The sequence below is a fragment of the Durotheca rogersii genome (assembly GCF_024521655.1).
Source record: "Durotheca rogersii strain YMJ 92031201 chromosome Unknown GGS23scaffold_43, whole genome shotgun sequence".
In the NCBI taxonomy this organism is placed as follows: domain Eukaryota; kingdom Fungi; phylum Ascomycota; class Sordariomycetes; order Xylariales; family Xylariaceae; genus Durotheca; species Durotheca rogersii.
The window spans coordinates 11972-28724 of NW_026251274.1; positions in this window are offsets into that span (position 1 = coordinate 11972).

A 16753-nucleotide genomic window follows, 5' to 3' on the forward strand; every position below is an offset into this window, starting at 1 on the left:
CCTAAGGCCCGAACTCGAGAGTAATAAACGGCTTCGTATAATAAGTTCATTTCCTAGTAAATAACGATCGAGGCTTAGGTTATAGCTACTAATAAGTAGCATAGGGTTCTTTATAGTTAGATTCTCGTATTTATCTCTATAGGAGCTTTTAAGGTAGTTAATATAGAGATATAATTTCTAGACCTCGACCCGATTATTTAAAACCTCGTAAAGATCCTCTGTAAGTAAATTATTTCTACCGAAGCCGCTATTAAGACGCTCGTTAAGCGAGAATATCGTAAGGTATTCTAAAACGTAAAGGCAGGTACTTATAATCCCGAGTAATTTTACGTTATATAATAACGTACCTTCCTTCGTATTTACGCTTATTATATTAACGAAATTAAGAGCGTTATAAGAGCAAAAGATTTCCTCAAAGTAATTAAGGCTAAGATCGTAATCGACTAAGCTATACGGGCGTTAATCGCTCTTACGGAAGCTAATAAACTCGGCGAGTAACTAAAGACCCTTAAGTAACTAGGCATCATATTTAGCGCTCTCGCTACCGAGAATAAGTAGAAAGGTAAATTAGGTTATAAAATTTTCGTAATAACTTACTAAGGTCCGATCTTAGGAGCGAAATTAGGTAATAATAACGGCTAAGGAAAAATAACGAGCTACGAATGCCCTTATAAATCTAGAGGTAAACTATATATATAACTAGCTCGCTCTTATAAAATCCTTTAAAAGTTCGTTACTAGTTAAACTACGCGTAACCTAAAGCGGATCCCGGCTAATATTATACGAAAAATTAAGACTAAATACGACTTACTTAAGTACGTTAAGTTTCGAAATTAAATTAACCGCTAAGGGTACGACGTTTCCGTAAATAATATATCTAATAATCGCTCCGGGAACGGAGGAGGAAATAACGCTACTACCTAGTTAGTTAATATTAACGTTATAATTATCAATCTACGTATTATATACTTATTTACCTATACTAACATCTACTTTACTATAAATTTAGTCCGATACTTACTATCGAAAAGTACCGTCTTCGATAGTTATAAAGCTATTTACCTTATTAATAATCGTAACCTTCTAATAAAGAGGTCGTTCGTTCTCGTTAAAGATAGATAGATGGTCGAAGCCGGTACTACGAGCTTTCCCATTACTAGTACAGGTCGTAAGATTATCGAGAAATATATCTTAGATTAAATTAATAAGCCTACCTTTAATTTAAAACTTAAAGACGTCGTACTTATTAAAGATTTCTACGTTAATATTATCTTTAAAGCGAAACTTCGTAATATAGGTATTTGGTTTTACGGTTTAAATTATACTTTAAGGAATAAAACCCTCGAGAAAAGTATTATAGTAAGGAAGCTAGAGCGACGCTTTAACCGAGTTTTTTTCGAATTTAAGTAATTCTCTTCATACTTATAAGTCCTACTCGTAATACTATTTATAATACTATCGAATATTTTACGTAACGTAGCGTCGATTATAGTAATATCTTATTTCCCGGAAAGAAACGTTTGGTAAAAAATATCCAGAGATACTACTAAACCGAAAGAAGACTCCGAGGTACTCTAGTACTAGCGAGTAAGGCATCTTAGTTCTAAGACGCTTAAAGCCTTCGTTAAAAACGCCCGGAATATTAAAATTAACGGTATACCTATAATTAAATATAAGTATTATAATTAAGCGATAGGTAAGAGAGTAATCTCGCGCCGTTTATTAATATATCGTTCGCTACGTTCTTTTTAGAAGGTATATTAAGATTTATTTAATTATCCGAAAGGTTACGATAGGTTTAAATAACTTATCGTAATTAGGGATAAATCTAATAAAATATTATAGGTTAAGACCCTAGAAAGTAAGTAAGGTTTATTAGTAATAAGAATTCTTCGATTCTTTAAAAGATAGGTTTGGAAGTAATTCTGACTCTTAATTTATAAAATACGCTACGATAACGAACGCTTAATAATAAATATTAAGGGTATATCTGGATAAGAAATCTAAGTAATAAAAGAGGGCATTAATTTCGAACTTCCGCTAGTTAATACTAAAGAGCTAATTAATAAGGGTAAGAGAATAATATAAAACATTATCGTTAAGTCGATTAAGATAAGGATTAAAGTAGGGCAATTAAAGAAACTATAGCCGGAATTCGTTAAAGCCGTAGCTTATTTAATTAATATTAGCCCTAATTAAGCTTATAATCTTCGTATATCTTACGAGTTCTTAAACGCTTAGTTTAAGTAGTACTTTAGATAGTATACTTTAAAGGTAATAAGGAAGCTAACGAACGACTTACGACCGGATTAAAATAAAATCTATATATATAGGTATCGCGCGTATTTCTTAATAAAAGAACGTACTTAAGATCTTAATAAGAAAGGATTTAAGGTAAATCTACGAGCTTATATCGGGTATTTAATAGGATATTATACTAATAACTTACACCGAATTTAGGTTCTTAAAAATCCTAATTAAGGATATAATCTTTAATAAAGAAACGTTTTATAGCTAAATAAATAAGTTAAAAGCTTAATAACTTAAACGAAAAGAAATTAATTAAATAGATCTCTTAATACGTATAAGTAATAACGTTGTTTAATTAATTATTGAGGTATTCAACCTATAAGATTCGCTTATATTATTTAATCGAAAGTTAAGTAGTGAATTAATTTCCTTCGGAAATAGCGAGTCTACCTTAGATAACGAGGATCTAGATATGACTTAATCTACCGGTCCTAACTCGGGAGAGGGGTGGCTTTTAAAAAAAGAACTAAAGATAGATTGCTATAATTTAAAATATGAAACGCTTAAATTTAAAGACGATTAACTGTAAAAAGTAATAAAATTATTCAAATTAATCGAATAGGAAATATAAGAGTAATGAGAAGCGGAAACCTAAGAGAAATTAAACGAAAAAGCGGATATATCTTACAGGCTCCCGAGTTTTAAACCTACTTTAGTCGTACCCGCGGAAGTTACGAGAAGTAGAAATATTCCGATAAAGAGTATAAAATAACTAAAGTTAAATACGGCTACTAATAGAAGTACCAAAAGTCCGGAACGGCGAATATACTTCGCCGACGGAATAGGTATTCGGGAATAGCTTTTAAAGTAATTAACTAAAGAAATTCGAGCTTCCTTTAAAGAAAAGAAATAATAAAGCCTATTCCCGTAAACTACTTAGCGTAAGAAACGTACGAAAAAGGCCCATCCTCTTATTATTTATTATAATAAAAAGAAGAGAAGAAAAAGCCCAGAAAGGAATAAAGTAATAAGTTACTTTAATATTAAAGCCTACGTAATATCGGGGAACCTAACGGCTAGGAGTAACCTTTTAAGAGATCGCTAGTTCGATTTCGTAATAACCTTTTAACTTAATTAATGAAAAGAGTAATAAGTAAAGAGTTACGATAAATATATTACGCTATATTTAGTTTTCGTAATAGCCGTTAATTAAACGAAAGCCGAGCGATTAAGCGTATCGCTTAATAAGATAAGAATTTACCGCGATAATTTATGTAAACCGCTCAAGATATAAAAGGACTTAGATAAGTATTTATTAAGAAAGCGATTTAAAAAAACGCTAGATTTAAAATTAAATCCTTCCTACGTATTAAAGTATAGCGTATTATTAATTACGAACGGGTAAAAATAAAGCTAATTTTATTAATATAGGTCTTTAATTATAAATTCGACGAAGATAATTTCCTTACTACCTATAAGTCGCGCTTAATAACGCGAGGAAACTTATAGTCTAAAGAGCTACTCGAGAATACTTACGTAGCTACGTTAGTAACGAAATCGTTCCGTATAATAATAGCTATCGTAGCTTAATTCGACCTCGAAGTTAATTAGTATAATATTAAAAACGCTTTCTTTAACGTAATAAAACCGGAAAGCGACTTTATACTTATAAAGTTACTAAACGGATTTAAAGAAGAGGGAAAATACGCCTTCGCTATAAGATTAATATATTGGTTTAGAGATTTACCCTTACTTTAATTTAAGGAAATTGAAAGTACCCTTAACCGCTTAGACTTTAGAACTCTTTAAAGAAGCCGTACTTATTCTATATAAAAAGATGAGAAGTTTTCGTACTAATATACGTAAACGATATATTAATTATAAACTATAAAAGCTTAGAGGCGATGGCATAAAAGATAACTTAGGAGTTAAAGGATACCTATAAAACGAAAGAACTAAAACCGGTAAAGTAATATTTAGAGATTAAGGTAATACGTAATCGTAAAGTACGAACTATAACCTTAATATACGACGCTTATATCGAAAAGATTACTAAACGCTTTAAATAATAGATAATAATTAATTTCTAATAATATTATTACTAATTATAAAGCTAGTAAAATATATAGACATTATTTCGAAATAATAAAATAAGGAATATTAAGAGAAAGTAAGGTTACTACTTTATAGTATAATTATAATACGCCTAGACGTCGCTTTCGTAGCGTCGTAACTATCCTACTTCCTAATTAATCTAGGACCTTAGTACTTTAAAGCGATTAACTAAACGATTAAATACTTATATATTACTTACTTCCTTAGCATTAGGTATAGGGATAAGAATAATAACGCTTAGGTATTCTTAATCAGTAATAACGCTTCGTTTATAAACGATTCCGAATTAAGAAAGTCGTTTTAAGGATACGTTATATCCTTATTTAAAGGTCCGATTATATAGAGAGCCGCTCGCTAGGATATAGTATCGATATCGACGATTAAAGCTAAACTATTCGCTTTAGAGTATATAGCTAAAGAAACGATAACTCTTATACGTTTCTTTAAGGATATTACCCTAAAGCTAGGAGAGCTTTAAAGGATATATAGCGATAATTAATAAACGATTAGATTAATAATAAGGGAGAAAGAAATAATTAATATTAAGCTACGTTATATAGATATCTAGAATATATAGCTACGTTAGGAGTATTAAAAGGGTACCTTTAAAGTAATTTATTTCCTTATTAACTAAATACTAGTAAACGGATTTACGAAAGCTTTATTACGCTAATCGTTCGAGTACTTTAAATCTTTACTCTACCTATAGGATATTCGTAGAGAAATAGTTACGATAACGCTTAAAGAGTCGTAGTAAGTACTAACGGTATGTAAATTCTCCCCTTAAGAAATTAATATATAGGTCTAAAATATTATTACTATATAGGAATTACTTTTTTTATCGTTAAATAGCGAACTCGAATTACTTCTAAATCTTAATATATAAAGGTTACTTTAAGACTAAACCTTAGCTACGGGAGTCGTAAGCTTAGCTAAACTAACGGGATACGTGAATATTAATAGGCTCGTTCTAGTACTTTAGGATCTTATCGTATAATAAGTCGGTATATCGGTATAAAACTTTATATAGGTACTCCTCGAATAAAATATAAGGAGGGTCGCGAGCGATATTAAATATTACTTCCTTAGAAGATTATTCTTCGTTATCAGAAGATTACTTTCCTTTTTTCTCGCTTTTAACGTTCTTTATTTCTACGTTTAATTCTTACTTTAGGACGGTAGTCGACGAGGCTACTCACGGTATTACGGTCGATAAAGCAGCGGAAACGTTACTTACACTAACTAAAGTAGAAGAAAGACTAGTAGGTATAGAGCTAGGAACGGATACGATAAGGTTTAGTAATTAAAAGACTTACGCTTAGCTAAATAAATTAACCGGATTTAGTTACTCCTCGTCGTAACTTTTTGGTTTTAGGAACGACAAGTATTTCCTTTCTATCCTAGTAAAGAATTAAGAGCTTCTTTATTATAGTCGCGAGCTTAGGAGCTTATAAGTAACGTTAACGAGTACTAAAGAACGCGGAATAAAGCTTATACGTTAGCCGAAGATTCGATATACGCGATTATAAAATAGGTAGCCAATAGAATTAAAGCGTCGGCCCTACGTAAAGTTAGCTTTAAACCTCGACGTACGGGAATAAGAATATCTATAAAGATACGTAGGTATAGCCAGACGAGTAACGGTAGTAGCGACCGGTACTCTAAAGAAAATCGAAATATTCTTTAGTCGATTTATTTTAAGCCGTATTACGGATATAAGTTAAGTAAGGAATTATACGATAAGTTCTGTACTTTCGATTATAAATAGCCGAAGTAATTTTTAAAGTAATAATAATAAAGGCCGGAATAGCCGGTATAACGAAAGTATTAAAAGAAACCGCTAAAGCGGCGGAATTAAAGGAAATAATGAGGTTAGTAGTTACTCTAGAAGCCGATAAAATGCTACGATTACGTCCTTATCCTCGTTTTCGTTTAATAGTATTACTACAGATCGAAATCGTAATAATAACGGCCACTTAGGAGGCTCGAGTAATAATAATATTACTACTAGAAAAAATAACCTAACGGGCTCGAGTTTATAAGCGGGTTTTACGCGAGAAAACCGTACGAATAATGGGCGTAATAAGGTAATTACTTTCCTCATTTATCTCTTCGTATAAGGAAAGGAAGTCTTCCTCGGAGGATTACTTCTTAAAGAACGGGTTACTAAAAAGCTCGATAGCTTTAGACGTAATACTTTAGGGACCGTAAGTAACTAAGGCCGGGATACGTCGCGTTAAAGGGCTAAGTATAATTATATTAATATCGCCGTCGATAAAAGGATCCTTTAGGGCTTAAGCGATTACTAAGTTACCGAACCCGGGAATAAAGGATATTCCTTTATTACGAGCGTAATTACCGGCCAAAGGTTTAGTACTACCTCCCGTATATATAACATACGCGTAATTACCGGCCGAAGTATGAAAGGTAGGAGGCTAGGTACTCGTAATAGAAAAGCCGAGTATTCTTTACTTTAGCGAAGCTACGATACCTTAAAGCGTTAATACGATCTAACGAAGCTTTCAAGTATTAGATATATTAAGAGATCGTTAATTATAATACTATATTACTACCGATAAATAACAAGGAAGTAATAAACAGATTATCTCAAATAATTTTCTACTTATTAACCTCAAGTAACTAACGGTCGCTTCATTATCTTAAGTTACTTTAATATTAAAAGTAATACATTAATTATAAATAATAAGCCTTATTACGATAAGTTAAGCTTTTATTTTACGGTCGCTCGATTAAAGTATATTACGATTCGTATAATACGCGAGTTACGTTTTACGTAAACTACGGATAAAGTAAACTTATCTTGCGATAATAATTAACGAAGCGTTATTAGTTATATTAGCTTACGATCGCGTAATTAATAAAATTACTTAATTATAGTTAGGAGTATATACCTACGATAAATAACTTAGGAAAGAAAGGGAAAGAGAGAGATAGAATTAATTTAAGAGTGAGAAATCTTAGATATATTTACGCTTAACCGCTTTCGTAAAATAAACGGCAGAATCGGTTAATAAGAGTAACGCGCGCGAACGAGCGCGACGGTAATAAAGGAGATTAAATCCTAGTATTAATACTAAAGCGATTATTATTATATTATATATATAGCTTATTACTGCTTAATCGAAAGCAAGTAATTATTTTTATTTATAATAAACTATGGAATACTAAATAAGGAATACGAAGAGTATATAACTTAGGAGAAAATCCTATTAGTAATAACCGGAGTATATATAGATAAGGGGATATAAGGAAGCTTAAGATAAGGCACTTAGTAATCGATTAACCTTAACGAAGCATAGCGAAACTAAGGAGTAACCCCTTTGGGCTACTATCGCGAGCAAAGGATTATAATTAACCTTACTATCGTAAGCTTAACTAAGGGGTATGTTACGTAGGTATACGCCCCTAGTAGGAACTACCTAGCTTACCTAAGTTAGTTAAGCACTACTATATATACCCGTAGATTACTCTATACTCTTTAGCAGCTTTTCTTCTTTTTAGTTAGTTAATACGTACCTTCTTACTCGTATTTCATTACTCCCTTTGCGCGTAACCTATCAACCTATACGTAGCTCTCGCTAGCTACGTAATACCTCGGTAATCGATAGAAAAGGAAAAGAGTAGTTAATTCCGAACGATAAGGCGCGAATTATAATAAAAATATTAAATAAGAAGCTCGAAGAATACGAAGTCATACTTAACGATAAACCCTGACCGAGAAGATCGATTCGGTTATATAAATAACCCTTTTACCATAAAACGATAAGGCTATAATACCGTAAAACGACCTACCTATATCGATCGAAGAGTAATAAAGCCTAAGAGCTTAATATATAGTCGCTTTCTTAAGTAAGAAAGAAAAGAAGTTATCTCTAGATAGTTATTAAACCGGTAGCTTATATATGAAATCAATACCTTAAATTACGATACTAATAAATACGCCCTTCCTTATTTCTTAGCTTAAAAAAAACATATTTCTATAAATTATTAACGCTGATTAATGCGTTCGTATACTTAGATAAGTTATCTTCTACGTTTATCGTTAGAAATCCGTGATATTAATATCCTAATGTTATGAAATTATTATATTTCAATATAGCTATATTTTAATATTTAAAGGAAAAGTAAGGGAAGTAATTTATATTAATAAAAGTAAAAGTAAAAAAAGAAAAGGAATACGTATTTAAAAATAAGCTAAAAGTAATATATATTTACCGATTAATACCTCTCTTTTCTTCTCTATCCCCTTATCCTATTCCTTATTCGCTAGGTATTAAGAAAACTAAAAACTTATTTACTTTCCGACCTCCGGAACGTAACGATCTTCGAGTTTACTATAACTAATAACTTATCTCCCGTTACCCGTAACACAAGCGGGTATACGGCTTAATTTAGACCCTCTATTAAAGGGAGATTACGATCCGTCCTCGTCCGTAGGTAGGTAAACCGCTTGTTCCGAAATTTATAACGCGCTTCGTCAATAGAAAAGAGGTAAACGCCGTAGGAATATCCGAAAATACGATCACAGGTTAGGAAACGATGGAAAAAGAATAGCTATATCCCTGCGTATTTAACGATATCGGAAAAGGTAAACCGGCGCTCGTAATACTAATAAGATATTTCATTAAATATCGCGTATTATTAAACGAATAAATTAATAACGTAAGGAAAATCCGTCGCTAATCGACGGAAATACTCGCCGATCGGTTTATTATTATTAATCTTTACGAATAACGTTCGACGGCGGGAGGATTAAACGTAACAGGCGAGGGATATAACATAACTTTAAAGGTAGGTAACCTTTTAAAAGTCCCTACTTAAGATCTCCTACGCGACGTACCGGCCGGCCGCCGGCTTACTTAAAAAATAAAACCAGACGTTATAAATTATCTTATTATTAATTAATTTAATCTTTAACTAGTAAATCTTATTAATATTAAGAGGTATATATTTAGCGTTATTAATTTATTACCCGAATTCCTTCGATACCTCGCAGCTACCGGCTGATAATTACTTTCAGGCTTTAGTCCAAGGGGCGGAAGTACGGGACGTAAGGTACCTACTAAGACTAAGGAATTAACCGATTAATATTCCGGAATTTCTCGGTAAGAGATAACCGGCGGAACGATTCGTCGGGCTATTTATTTATTAGCTTTACCGGTGGCGGTATCGACTTAATCCGCTAATACGTCGCGGCCTTTTTCTTATCGTTCTTAGCCTTTCCGACCGCCCCGGCGATCTCTTCGTTAGTAATTCCCGTAGCTTTAAGTTTCTCGAATAGCTTAAAGACGGTTCCCTAGTTTAATTTCCTAAGCTCCTTCTCGAGGGCGGAGTCTATAGTACATATATATATATATAAAAGAAAAAGAGAAGGACGACGAAATTATAAATCTAAAATTAAGAAAAATTAAAAAACGAATTAAAACGAAGATAAAGAACCTAAAGAAAAAAAGAAAAGAAATAAATCGAAACTATAAAATAACAAAAAATAAAAAGGAAAGTTAAACGAAAACGAAAGAATCGAATTCGTTACCTAGGTTATAAGTACCGTACTTAAGAAAGTCTCTATAATACCTATCCTAACTTACGTTTAATTATAAATCCGCGAACGTACGTATTTATTATTTTATTAAGAGTATATAATGAAAAGTTATAAGTTAACGTATCTCTTATTATAATTCTATACGTATATAGGGAAACGCGCTTTCCTAAAACGTTAGCCGTAAGGATATATTTAATTCTATTATTAATACGTTTCCCTTTCTCCTTTTCTTTTTTCTATTTAAGTATCTTATTTCGAAACCCTTCTCTTATAATTATTATTTTCTTATTAATCTTTAACCTCCCTTTCTTATTATGAATTTAATTTTTTAATTTTACCTTTAACTTATTCTTTTTCCGTTCTTTTTTTTTAATTTTTATTTTTATTTCTTACGATAACTTCTTTCCGCTCCGCCGGCGTTCCTCTTTCTTTCTCCCTTCCTTCCGTTTATAGAAACGTATATTATATCGATTTAACCGACTTAATAGAATCCTTACGAGAGATTTACAGTACCGAAGATAACTAAAGCGATATAAATAAATACTAACTTAATACTTTAGTAGATTACGACTCAGGAAAGGGTTAGATCGAGTTAAGATTCGATATAACTTAAGCCTTCCGGCGATCCGTTAATTGGTTCTAAACTATAGATTAATAGTAATAAGACTAAACGAAGGTAGCCCTAATTAACTTTTTCATATGCCTTGCCCGTTACGTTTACCTTATTAACGAGGATATCTGTACTTTTTATACTATAATAAATTACGACCTCGAAGGTAGAAGAGCGGCCTTTGAAGTAAACCTATATTAAATGATAAGCTACCAATCGACGAGGTTTTTAATTTCTTAACCTGTTAATACCTTTTGGATAACCCCGAGTTCGTTTTAGTCTTTACGATTTATACGAATCTAATAAACTCTAAACGATTTATCGTTAACCTTAATAAGTTCTCCTAGGCTTAATTCGCCGTAACGCCATACTTCTTTAAGCTCCAGAGATTATTTAACTTTAATATAATTAGGAACGGCGCTTTCGATCGGGCGGCGTACGCGTTCGGTTAGTTACGACGAACCTAGAAAGGGAATAGTTTCGAGCTTGTTATAATTCCTTAATCCGTTTATTACGTCGCGTTAATAAACTAATAAAATAATTATAGTTACGGTTTTTAAAGCGGTATCATGCTATATCTTATCTTTAAACTACCGATCGAGGTCGTCCGATAAGCCTAAGAAAGCGGGAGGCTTAATTCCTTTAATATAATAAGGAAATACGCCGAGGTAGTAAAGTAATTTTATAACATTCGGGTTTTAAAAGAAAAGCTTAGTATCGTTAAGCGTTTCTAGTAAGCCGTAAATTATAAAAAACGAATCAACCTTATTAACGTTATAGCCTCCGCCGAAAGTACGCCGATCGGCGGGTCCCCTAGCCGTAAATCCTTCGTTCGTTCGATTACGTAAGCCGAGGTCCGCCGTTTCTTTATAGCTTTAGTACTTAATTCCTTTCGTTCCTTCGTATTAACGGACGTAAACCTCCGCTACGATAACCTCGTTAAGGTTATAAGCCGTTCATTCTTTCCCTGCGGCCTAATTAAGATAAAAGCTTTTTAATTTAAGGAGACCTTTATACCGTATAAGTAAAAGGGAGATACTTAATCGACCTTAAGGACGCGCCCGCTCCATTACTATTCCCCTAACTAAGAGGGATAAGCCGAAACTAAGAAGAAGATAACTGAAAGAAAAAAGAAGTACGCTGATCGGGTTATATCGGTAAGGATAAACCGGGCTAAGTTAGTCGTAAAATAATAAAAGAGCCTCTTCGTTATATTAAACGATAAAAAAAAGGCGCGGCTTTAATAATGAAATAATAACCGGTAGAATAAAGTTTCGCGGTAGTTTTTAAGAAGAGATATTAATCGAGATATACCGTATTCTCCTTTTTAATTTAATTATTCCTTACAGTATAATTAAACTAAAGAGGTTATAATAATACGGTAAAATATATCCTTTTAATATATTACGTAATACGTTACGATAGGTCTTATACCTATATAAAGTAACCATAGCTCCCGTAAGTATAGGCTATGCTATATTTATTATTTAGTTTACTAGTTAACTAGATTATTATCTTTATTATGTTTACTTTAATTAAAGATTCGTTTTTATTATTAAATTCGTCGTTTTCCGATTAATATATCTATTTTAATTATAAGCGCTTAAGTTACTTCGTCGTACTGTTATAGCCAAATAAGTAACTTTTACGCTTAACCTTTTTTCTTTCCTTACCTCTTATACCTTCGGGCTAGCGACTACTATATCTCTATGACTAAAGGGCAGGCCTAAGATATAATAACTATATTAGATTCCTTACCTCTCGGTTAGTATAATAATATTAGTTTTATTTATCTTAGATCATCGTACGTACTATAGTCTTTGATAAAGTATACATCCGAGTAAGCCTATCCGGGACTTCAGTATCGTGTACGCTCTGCTCCTCCTTGACGAGTTTCGAGATTTACCACTATTTTAGTTTAAGGAAATCGAAAGTACCTTTAACCGTTTAAGACTCCAGTGCTTTCCAGAGGAGCCGTACTTATTCTATATAAAAGAACGAGAAGTCTTCATATTAGTATACGTAAACGATGTATTAGTTATAAATTATAAGAGCTTAAAGGCGATAGCGTAAAAGGTAGCTTTGGAATTAAAGGATATCTATAAAATTAAAAAGCTAGGACCAGTAAAGTAGTATTTAGAGATTAAGGTAATACGTAATCGTAAAGTATGAATTATAACCTTCATATACGATGCTTATATCGAAAAGATTACTAAACGCTTTAAATTAACGGATAATAATTAGTTTCTAATAATACCGCTACTAGTTATTGAGTTAATAAAGTATATAAGCGTTACTTCGAAATAATAAGTTAAAGAATATTAAAAGAAAGTAGGGTCACTATTCTATAGCGTAATTATAATACATCTAAACGTCGCTTTCGTAGCGTTTTAATTATCCTATTTCCTAATTAATCTAAGACCTTAAGACTTTAAAGCGATTATTTAAATAATTGAATACCTATATACTATTCAATTCCTTAATATTAAATATAGGGATAAGAATAATAACGCTTAGGTATTCTTAATTAATAATAACGCTTCGTTTATAGACGATTCCGAGTTAAGAAAGTCGTCTTGTAATGGGCTATGCCCATTATAGGGCCCTGGCTAGTGCCAGGGCTTAGTACGTAACCAGTACCTACGGAGGATAAGGCCAGCTATTATAAGTGCGGCCTATACGGCGTACCTTTTTCTCCTTTTCCTTCTCGTCTAGCTTTAGTTTATTAACATACGGCTTTTACCTAGCGAATAGCTCTTAAAACCGTAATAAAAAGCTAGACTAATCTTCTTTTATCGTTTTACGGAAGTAATATCGAAGCGAGCGGAATTAGCAGTAGGAACGGCGATATAGCCCTTAGAGAAGCGGTACTAAGCTAGTAGTTAGAAAGGCGGTATTAGCTTTTAGGTATACGCGCCGGTAGCTCCTACGAAAGAAGACCGACGAGAGGTAACGATAGCAACAGACTAGTATATCTTAGTACGCGGGATTAGTAGTAGGAAAGGCGATGCTATACGGTAGAGTTAGTAATCGGAAAGGCGGTATTAGCTTTTGAATATACGCGTCGGTAGTAGCCTACGAACGAGGACCGATATAAGATAACCGAAGAAAACGACCGATAGATCCCGAGAAAACGTAATTTAGACGGTAATTTTGAGATAAGAACGACGAAAAATACGGCTAAAAACGGCGAAAAATTTTTTCCCGAAGAAAGATAGTAGAGCGTTAGAGCATAGCGCTTACGGAGTTAAGCGCGCCCGAGGCGCGAGTTAAGAACGCCCGAGGCGTAACATAAGGAAGGAACCGCGTTAGAATAGCGACGAAACGATAGGTTAAGCTAGGATAATAGTACTTCGATAAGGGCGCTAGCGGCGCTGGCAGTAGACGGAAGGGCGCCCGCGCGCCCTTAGGCGGAGTCCTTCAGACTCCGCCAGCGGTATACGGATAGACGATAGTCTTTAAACGAGCAGGGACGGCGTGCCTTAGTACGTCCTCCGGCGGAGCCTCGCGGCGCCGCTAGTAATACGGATAGGCCCCTAGCCTTTAAACGGTAGGAGAGGCCGCAGGCCTTTTAACGATAGTAGACAAGAGAGTACGCCTTAATACGCTCTTAGGCGGAGCCCTTAGCTCCGCTAGCGGACGATAAACGATAGTCTTTAAACGAGTCAGACGGCGTATTCTAATACGTCTTTTAGTAGATCCGACGGGATCTACTAACGGAAGATAAACGAGGGTCTTTAAACGGCGGTAGACGGACCGACGATCCCGTAGCTACGGGAGTTAGGCAGGACTTAATAAGCGTCTTATAATTACGACTTCGTACGCGAGGCTTTAGAGCTTTACGGTTTAATAAGAGGATCGGGATTAGTAGCCCCCGGGAAGTAGTAATACCCTAGGGAACGAAGATAATAGCCCGGGAAGCGGATAACGTAACCCGGGAGACGAAAACGGCGGCCTTAGGGAAATGGTATACTAGGGGGCTAGATAGTACCCGGAGCGCCGGTAGTACCCTGGGAGGAGGAGATCCCGGGGAAGAGTAAGACCTAGGGGAAGAGCGCCGGGGGACTAGAGGCGCCCGGCGTAGTACCCCGGGAAAACGAAAGGCCCCGGGAAGGAAACGGCGGACGAGGAGGAGACCCCGGGGTATAATATAACCGCCGGGGAGGATAGGAAGGAGGCCATACCCGGGGGGCATTAATACCCCGGGAAACGTACGAACGGAAGGAGGCCTAGGGATATATTAATACCTTAAGCGGCGGAGTTAGTAACCCGGGAAGCGAGTAGTATATCCCGGGGGACGGAGGTAGTACCTAAGGATACGGTACGTATCCTAAGGCGCGGAGAAAACAGGTTAGGTTATTAGGGTTAGACGCCGAAGAAAAGGGCGGTAGGGCGTACCTTTTTTTTTTTTCTAGGAGGGGACCTTATATAATAAGCTATGCTTATTATAAGGCCCTAGCTAGTGCTAGGGCTTAGCACGTAACCAGTACCTACGGAGGATAAGGCCAGCTGTTATAAGTACGGCCTATACGGCGTACCTTTTTCTGCTTTTCCTCCTCGTCTAGCTTTAGTTTATTAACATACGGCTTTTACCTAGCGAACAGCTCTTAAAACCGTGACACGTCTTAGAGATACGTTATATCCTTATTTAAAGGTCCGATTATATAAAGAGCCGCTCGTTAGGATATAGTATTAATATCGACGACTAAATCTAAACTACTTACTTTAAAGTATATAACTAGGAAAACGATAGCTTTTAAACGTTTCTTTAGAGATATTATCCTAGAATTAAAAGAGCCGTAAAGAATATATAGTAATAATTAATAAAGGATTAGATTAATAATAAGGAAGAAAGAAAGGATTAATACAAGGTTACGTTATATAAATATATAGAATATGTAGTTACGTAAGAAGTATTAAAAGAATACCTTTGAAGTAATCTACCTCCTTACTAATTAAATATTAATAAATAAACTTACGAAAGCTTTATTATACTAATCGTTCAAGTACTTTAGATCTTTATTTAACTTATAGAATACTCGCGAAAAAATAATTACGATAACGCTTAAAAAGTTTTAGTAAATACTAACGATACGTTTATTCTGTCCTTAAGAAGTTAATATATAAACCGAAAGCCTTAATATTATATAGGAAATGCTTTCTTTATCTTTAAATACCGAACTTAAAATTATTTATAAATTCTAATAAGTAAAGGTTACTTGAAAATTAAAACTTAATTATGGGATTTACGAGCTTAACGAAACTAACGACATATATAAGCGTTAATAGGTTCGTTTTAGTACTCTAGGATCTCCTCGTATAATAGGTTAACGTAACGATATAGTACTTAATAGAGATACTCTTCGAATAAGATATAGGGATAGTTAGGAACGATATTAAATACTTTCTCTATAAAAGATTACTCTTCTTCCTCGGAAGATTACTCTCCTACTCCTACGCCTCTAATATCCTCTATATCTACGTCTAACTCTTACTTTAAGATAGTAACCGATGAAGCTACGTCTTATACTACTGTTGATAGGCTGGCGGAAACGTTGCTCACGTTAATTAATATAATAAAAGGACCGGTAACTATAAAGCTAAGTCTGGTGGACGTAATTGATAGTTTAATAATTAAAGAACTCGTGTTTAATTAAATAAATTAACCGTAGTTAATTATTTCTCGTCGAAACTTATGGGTCTCCGGAATTATTAATACGTCCCTTCCTTATTAATAAAGAATAAGTAATTCTTTTATAATAGTCGTAAGCTTAGGGGCTTATAAGTAACGTTAATAAATACTAAAGAAAGCGGAATAAAGCTTATACGTTAGCCGAAGACTCGATACGAACGATTATAAGGTAAGTAATTAAAAGTATTAAAACGTCGGTCCTATATAAAGCTAACTTAAGACTTCGACGTACGGGGATAAGAATACTTATAAGGGGATATAAATATAACCGAACGAGTAACGGTAATAACGGCCGGTATTTTAAAGAAAATCGAAATACTTTTCAGTTAATTCATTCTAAGCCGTACTTCGGATATAAACTAAGTAAGAAACGGTACGCCGAACGCCGTACTTTCGATTTCGAATAATAAAAGTAGTTCTTAAAGTAGTAGTAAGGATTAGAATAACCGACGCGACGGAAGTTATAAAAGCAAGCGCCGGAACGGCGGGATTAAAGAGAATAATAAAACTAATAATTACTTTA